Genomic DNA, 7,212 nt, shown 5'->3' on the forward strand with positions numbered 1-7,212 from the left:
AAAAAAAAACAAAAACCAAAAACAACAACCAACCAACCAAAAAACCATATCACTCAAGTTTATTTTTCCTTCCAGACTCACAGAAGTCACAGAAATCATGGTTCTGACAGCTTTCTTTAGCTCAGGAACCTCAACTCCTGAATATGTAGAAGTTACCAAGAAAACAAACATACCTTCCCGAAGTTTCTTAATGCCCACAACTCCTCAGTAACCCCAACTTTCTCTGTTTTATTAGAAACAGCTTCTCAGGACCAGATGCTAAATCAAACTGAAGTCAAAGAACCACGTGGAGGATTTTGAAACGTTAACATTTGATTACAGAAGTAATGGCAAAGATAACCCAAATAAAGCAGCACCGTGCCTTGGCTTCTGGCACAGCGGGAGGGAGGGGAAGAGGAGAAGGCTGCAGCCTCCTTGCTCACAAGTCACAGTTCCAGACACAAGTCCTACTTACACAGCTCTATTTCCACGTGCCAAAGCAGACACAAGTCCATCCTTCCAGCCCCACATTCCCTGGACAGCAGGCTACATGTCTATTTTCACTCTGTACCTAGTTCACAGCACTTCGTGTATTTTCAGTTCAGTTCTGAACTTAAATACAATCTTAAATCCTGGCTCTTCTCCAGCACTTTTCTTAGAAGTAATAACTGTCCTTAATGTAAAATTTGCAAGCCATTCTCAGGAAAAAAAAAAAATCCAACTTAGTAGATCATAATAAAAAATAAACAATCAAAAAAAAACAACAACAAGGCATGCAGTTGTATCCTTGTCTTAAGAACAAGCAGAACAGATTACATCAAGACAAATCCAAATAACCAAAGGGAAAAATGCCAACTTAATTTTATCTCCTGTACAGTAGAAAATGCAGAAGGGCTGCAAATTTGGCTGCTTCCTAGGCAAGATGCTCTGCACATACCAGTCACTACCAATCCTTCCACTGTATTACCTCCACATATTCCTTGTAAAAAACCTACTATTCCTGCTGCTTTCTTGAGCCAGGGACTCCATATCAGCTCCCTCCTGAAGACAGTTCCCTCTTCAAACATCACTGCCCTCATTCCCTGCTCCATCCCCTCCACACCTCTCCTCTCTCTCGTCTACACCAAGTGAGTTTCTGCATAAATGGGGCATCAGCAGAGGAAAAAAAGTTGTTTTGAAAAATGCCAGGTGGACACAGCTCCAGTTTGAGTACAGAGCTCTTGAACACCTGCCTATGCCACAAAAGAAGGAAACACAAAATCATAAATATTATTATAGATTAACACACTCTCAGAATTCTTGTTGAAGTATGACAGTTCTTCTCTTTAAGCATGTTAACTGGTAGGCCCCAAAAGGTAATTATTAATCTTGCACATCAAGAAAGCTCCAAAAGCATTAACTACATAGAGCAGCTGTGCTCCAGCCAGTGATGATGTAAAAACGAGCACAGTCACAATCCTGTGCAAGCTGAAGCAATGACAGCTACACAAGAAATGCTATGAAAGTACCAGCAAAGTGTCTGGATCCCAAATGTTTGAAATCTTAATTTGAAGACAAACGTTTTAAGGTGTAATAAATTCCATTCAACTGACATGACAAAGTTACAATTATCTATGTTACTAAACTGATTTTACCAAGCTACGCCATCTGACAAGGGAAATGGCAAACTCTTCAGCAGCTGTGTTGAAAAAAAATTATCTTTTCAACTTTGCCTTGTTTCCCTCCTCATACATAGTACTATTTAAAAAAAAATAAATTAAGAACTCTGTTACAGCTAAGCCAGCCATTTTCAGCTGCCAAACTGAAGTTTAGTTCCATTTTAGTACCAGGAGACTGTGGATCATAATTCATCTAGTTAAAGTGAGGATTACTTGTTGACATCAATTTTGAACAGCCCAAAATAACCCAGTCTTCAAATTTTGGGGGGAGGAAAGGGCATGAGATTATTAAGAGAACTGGCAGTAGCAGTTTAAATGCTTTGCTGTGATTAGCAGCGAGCACATCACGACAAGGACTGTATTGATCTGAAGTTGTGCTAGAGCTGATATGGCAAAGAGAGCTGGAAAGAGAAACATTAACACCCAAGTTAATACCACATGAAGGAGCCAGTAAATCTCACTTTAAAGTGCCTGAGAGAACATTTGATTATTTGATTGACTGTATTAAAAATAACCTCCCATTCAATCAGTAAAGTATTTCCTACTTACAATTCTGACTTATTTACGGATCCTTCTTGCAAAGGGCACCAAAGATGAGTGGGAATTCCTGTCCCCGAGGAATTTACAGGTCACACAACATACAATGAGAACGGCCACACACAAAGCTAAAAATGTCCCCTTGACCCATTCTGAGCTGGAATTAGTCTCCAATTAAAGTCACGCTTCTGTGATGAACCCCGTTGATGCTTTTGTGCCACTCAGCATTCCAATTACATTAATATTTGTAATTATACTTCTGAGAGAATGCTAATAGCTCCACACGAACAGATCACGGCCGCGCCGGTGTCACCCCCACCTGCCCGCCCTTGCTGAAGCAGCACAAGGAAAGTAAAGTACAAATTTCCTTTTCCTTCAAGAGAAGTACACCACACAATTAGGAGTTTCACAAATCCCACGAAATGCAACGCATCCAAAGGCTTTATTCCCTTCTGAATGCTGTGAGGGACTTAAAGCAGAGGTGATCCTTCACGTATGACATGCCAGCCTCCACATGCTGAAACACCAACTCAGCTTGGCCTTCAGAAGGAGGCCAGCAAAAGAGTTCCAGAACACCTCCTGCTGCTCACCTGTCTCCCCTTGTCTGAGTAATTACTGAAAAAGGGGGGGAAAAAATAAATAAGCCTCACAGATATCTTCTGTGAGACCGATAAGCAGATGGAAAAACAAAACTGATTACAGCAGATCTCTCCTGAACTACTGTTAAAAGGTTCTGTTCACAACAGTGACCTCTAAGAAGAGAAAGAGAGACTAACTACACAGAAGACATCTCACCTTTCAATTTTTGCCCCAACAAACACATCAAAGCACTAAACTCACATGCCAGCTCCACCACTTGTGACACGGCAGGCAGCTGGTGAGCAGAGACTGTTCAAGCACAGCACAAAGCCCGTCAAACAACGTTTGTTTACTACATCAACCCCCAAGAATTCCAGAAAAAGTTGCCATTATTGCCATGGCTGAAAGTCACCGTGGCAGCAGAAAGTTCTCAGCAGGCGGGCTGTGCCAGCCGTGCGGGACACCCGGATCCATCTTCCCCAGCATTTCTCCCACCCGCTGCTCCCGAGGGAGCGGGGACTGCTGTGGGGACAGGCTGATCCTGTCACTCCCAAGGAAGGACTCACAGACACATCCATGACCTCCGCAGACGAGTTTATCTTATCCTGCCAGGAAGCTGCTGCAGTCTGGGACCGTGAAGGCAGACAGGGAGGCGCTGGCAGCGTGGATTAACAAGGTCTGCCTCGCTCCTTAATCCAACTTTCCCAATTTTTGTTTGGACTTCGGCTCCCAAAGACGAGCTCGATTTTTAAATACTTCTCACACTGTGCTTCACTTCTGATAAAGCATCGACAATAGGTGATCACAGAATAATAGAATGAATCACGGAGTGGTTTGGGCTGGAAGGGACCTTAAAGATCATCTTGTTCCAAGCCCCTGCCATAGGCAGGGACACCTTCCATTATCCCAGGTTACTCCAAGCCCTGTCCAACTTGGCCGTGGACGCTTCCAAGGATGGGATAGGCAATATCATGGAAGTTCTGCTACCCCAAATCCACAGACACAACCCATCACTGCCGTCACCTACTCCACCACCGCGTGCAGATCCACACAGGCACATCCGACCACGAACAAAATCAAAGCAGGAGGGTGGGAAGAAGTGGGAGGGAGGCAGCACAGGCATGATCTCACCAGGCACACTGAGGCACCACAGCCCGGGGTCCGGAGCAGCAGCCACGGGAGGAAAAATCCGAGTTTCCTGCCTTTGTAGCGAGGCTGTGCCAGCCTGCCTTCCCTCAGCAAACCATTCCACGCGGGACAGCGACCGCAGCGGGATCCGGGGCCGCGCTGGAGGCGCCTCCTCACAGCCCCCCCGACCCCGCAGCGGGTCCCCGGCCGGCTCCGGCTCAGCTCGCCTCCGTTCCCCCCGCGCCCCCTCGCCCTGCAGCGCTGCCCAAGGAAGGCAGTGAGAGCACAGGGGCTTTACCTCTCTGCCGGGATCCGTCCTTCAGTCCCTCAGGAACACGCTCCGAGCACTGGGAGCCGCCTGCGCCCCGCGCCGCCCCCCCCCCCTCCCGCGCTCCCCCCCCCCCCCCGCTCACGACATGGTCTCTCCCGAGGCGCCGCGGCTGCCGCGGCCGCGGGCGCTCCCACTCGGCACGGGGGGGGGGGGGGGAGGGGGGGGAGGCTCTGCCCGCGCTCCTCTAATGGCGGCGGCCGGAGCGGCCCAAAGCAAAATAAACCCCCGCACGGCCCAGCAGCACGTCAGCGCGGCCTGCCGGCCCTGCGCGCCGCCCATTGGCTGGGCCCGCTCCTGCCTCCCGCCAATCGGCGGGCGGCTCTTTGCGCAGAGCGGTGATGTCATGGCTGCCGCGGGGCGCCGCGCGCAGGGCGGGCGCCAGGGGGCGCCTCCCGGCCCGGCCCCTCAGGGCGGGACCCGCGGGACCCTCAGGGCGACCCCGGCCCGGCCCTGCCCGCTCCCCTGCCCGCACGTCCCCCCGGCACCCCGCCACCTTCCCCGAGCCAAACATGCGCCTGGGTTGCCCGAGGTAACGCGCAGAGCGTTGTGGAGAGGAGAGCATCCTCCCCGTGGCTCCCCACGCACCGTGGTACGGGGTATATGGACACCGGAGGGAGGTTCCTGTGGGAGTAATCCCTCAAAAAAACCTCCTTGCGATGGCACACGGCCAGGCAGCGGCGTCGGTTTGTGGCAGGTGATCGCAGAGTCACTGAGGCTGGAAAAGCCCTCTCAGCCCGTCGAGTCCGAGCTGTGCCCGATGCCCGCCTCGCCCCCGGCCCAGAGCACTGAGTGCCGCATCCAAACCTCCCTGGGCAGCCCCTTCCAACGTCTAATCACCCCTTCTGTGAAGAAATTCCTCCTGATGGCCAACCTGAACCTCCACTGGCTGCAGCTCAAGACTCTGTCCTCTGTTTCTTATCAGCACTCAGGAAATATTTCGCTACGGAACAACTGAAGGAATTCATGGGAATCCAGAATCCAGCAGGTGCCGTGGTCAGGTTGATGTGGTGGTGTTGGGTCATAAGTCGGACTCAGTCTCAAAGGTCTTTTTCAATCTAAATTGATTGTGTGAAATAAATTTTAAACATTTCCTCCACATGTTGATTCCAGCCGTTCCTGACTCGCAGTGAATGCGTGGGATTGGAGTTCAGGATGTCACCCTGCCCAAAAGGACTCATCCAAGCAGCAGCCCCGCCGTGCAAAGCCCATTTATCTTCTGAGAAGAAAAGACCAGCAAAAACAGCCCTGCCAGCCCTTGGGTTCAGTCCTTGTGCTGGCTTTGCAATATTTTTTTTTTTTTTTTTGCTTTCCACTCAAAAATTGCGAGACTGCATCTTCCTTAAGCTGCCCTTGTAGGCTCACTGACAGAAAATGTGTATTTCTCCACATCCTTGCTTTTCCCTCATGGGTTTTACATCATTTGATACATGATTTTTTTGTTCCCCCTGCTGCATTTACTACTTTTTATTTCAGGCTTTCTCAGATGTTTTAGCACTTTCTTATTTCCATGGTTTCATTCCCTATTCCCAGACTCTGTTAGACAATGCCTCGGGCTTGGTGTTGCATTGGGAAGCTCATCCTGGACCAGCTGCATCCACCCCTTCTCCCTCAGTCAGCATAAAAGAAAAGCACCTGAGATGTTCCAGCAGAGCAGGGCTAGAGAAAATCCCTTTGTCCAGCAAGCAAACAACCAGGACTGGAGTCAGGACAAGTAAAATGTAATTACTTATGGAGACTGAAATAGAAATTTGTCTTCATTTGCAATTAAATTAGTTCCCTATAAACATTGAGAGCTGTTGCAGGGGGAAGGTAATGTGATTTCTCTCTCCCAGACTAATTATTTACTAAATTCTCTTTCTGACTCCACTGAACAAGTTGGTGCATTTCTCAAAACATAGCTGTAGAAAAAAAGGGGGACAATTTTTTTTAATAAGACTTGGATAAGTCATGTAAAATAAATATTCCTTGTCTTTAGGAATTTTACCACATCTGCACTTAGAAATCATCCAGAAAATGAAAATGTATCCCTTGCTCTTGGCATCTAGGCAAGATGATGGAAGAGATGCTGGGGTAAATTCTAAATGCTGCCTCAACTGTGCAACAATGGAAATTTCCAGAAATAATTGTTATAGATTAGACTGCATAAAAAGATATAAAAATACAAGGAACATCTTAGAACCGTAGACTCGTAGAGGGGCTTGGGTTGGAAAAGAGTTATGACCAACTGAAAAAAAATAACTCCAAAGAATTCTATGACTCTAAGAGATTTTAATCTCTGCAGAACAGAAGCATTCTGCATAGTGAAAAAGGTCCCTGGATAGTAAAAGAAGGAGAACATGTGGGCAAATTGAATTTGAAAATATTTACCAGAGCAAAAGCAAATCCTGGGCTGCATCTCCCAATGACCTGACGTTTTGATGTTGCTGACTTTATTGCTAAGGCCTTGTCTTTGGCTTTAGCTCAAAAATCTGCTGGTGTCTCCTTCCAGGTTTACCTTGTAGGAGTTTGCCATTTGTTCTAGACTTAAACAATAAAATACAAGAGGAATGACCTTTCAGCAGTTTAGAACATTGATATTTACACAAATAATTTATCCAAGAAGAGCTTTCAGACTTCTAATTTGGAGACAAATCAAAATCTACATGACTTGATAGTCCAGTCCTCAAGAGATTTGGTATTTGATTATATTTTCTTTTTTTTTAATGTCAGAAAGATAATTCTATTTTTGTTAGATGTGGCAGAAGTTGTAAGCAAGTACTAATTTCCTATATCCCACCCAAAATTTTCATTTTCTTTCACCAGTTTAAGGAGAAATTTTAACTCCCTGTGAAGGAATTTGGAGCAGTCATACTCATTTGACAGCTGAAGCTGTTATTTTGGGAGCCTTCCTTTGCAGAGCTGGATTTGCTCAGGCCTTGCATCTCGTGTGCCTTCACACAGAGTTGTACAACTGCCCCTTGTGCCTCACAATAAACCCAGGGCAGAACCATGAGATAAAAA

The 7,212-nt window shown here is 47.1% G+C and overlaps 1 protein-coding gene and 1 long non-coding RNA gene across 3 annotated transcripts in view; one reads left to right on the forward strand and one right to left on the reverse strand.

Moving 5' to 3' along the window:
• ZRANB1 (zinc finger RANBP2-type containing 1) overlaps positions 1-4,281 on the reverse strand; it is a 44,168-nt gene extending 39,887 nt beyond the window's left edge. Inside the window, exon 1 of one of the 2 annotated variants that reach the window (XM_053948517.1) lies at positions 4,180-4,281. The gene's annotated coding sequence lies outside the window, so the exon portion shown is untranslated. Of the gene's footprint in view, positions 1-3,884; positions 4,057-4,179 lie in introns of those variants that run through there. The other variant, XM_053948518.1, reaches the window with a different exon arrangement.
• Positions 4,282-4,579: 298 nt separating this feature from the next.
• On the forward strand, positions 4,580-6,763 carry LOC128791489 (uncharacterized). Its single transcript, XR_008432059.1, has 2 exons — positions 4,580-5,197; positions 5,323-6,763. It is a non-coding gene; the product is annotated as an uncharacterized LOC128791489 (long non-coding RNA).
• The last annotated feature ends 449 nt before the right edge of the window (positions 6,764-7,212 follow it).

Source organism: Vidua chalybeata, chromosome 8, assembly GCF_026979565.1.
Source record: "Vidua chalybeata isolate OUT-0048 chromosome 8, bVidCha1 merged haplotype, whole genome shotgun sequence".
NCBI lineage: Eukaryota > Metazoa > Chordata > Aves > Passeriformes > Viduidae > Vidua > Vidua chalybeata.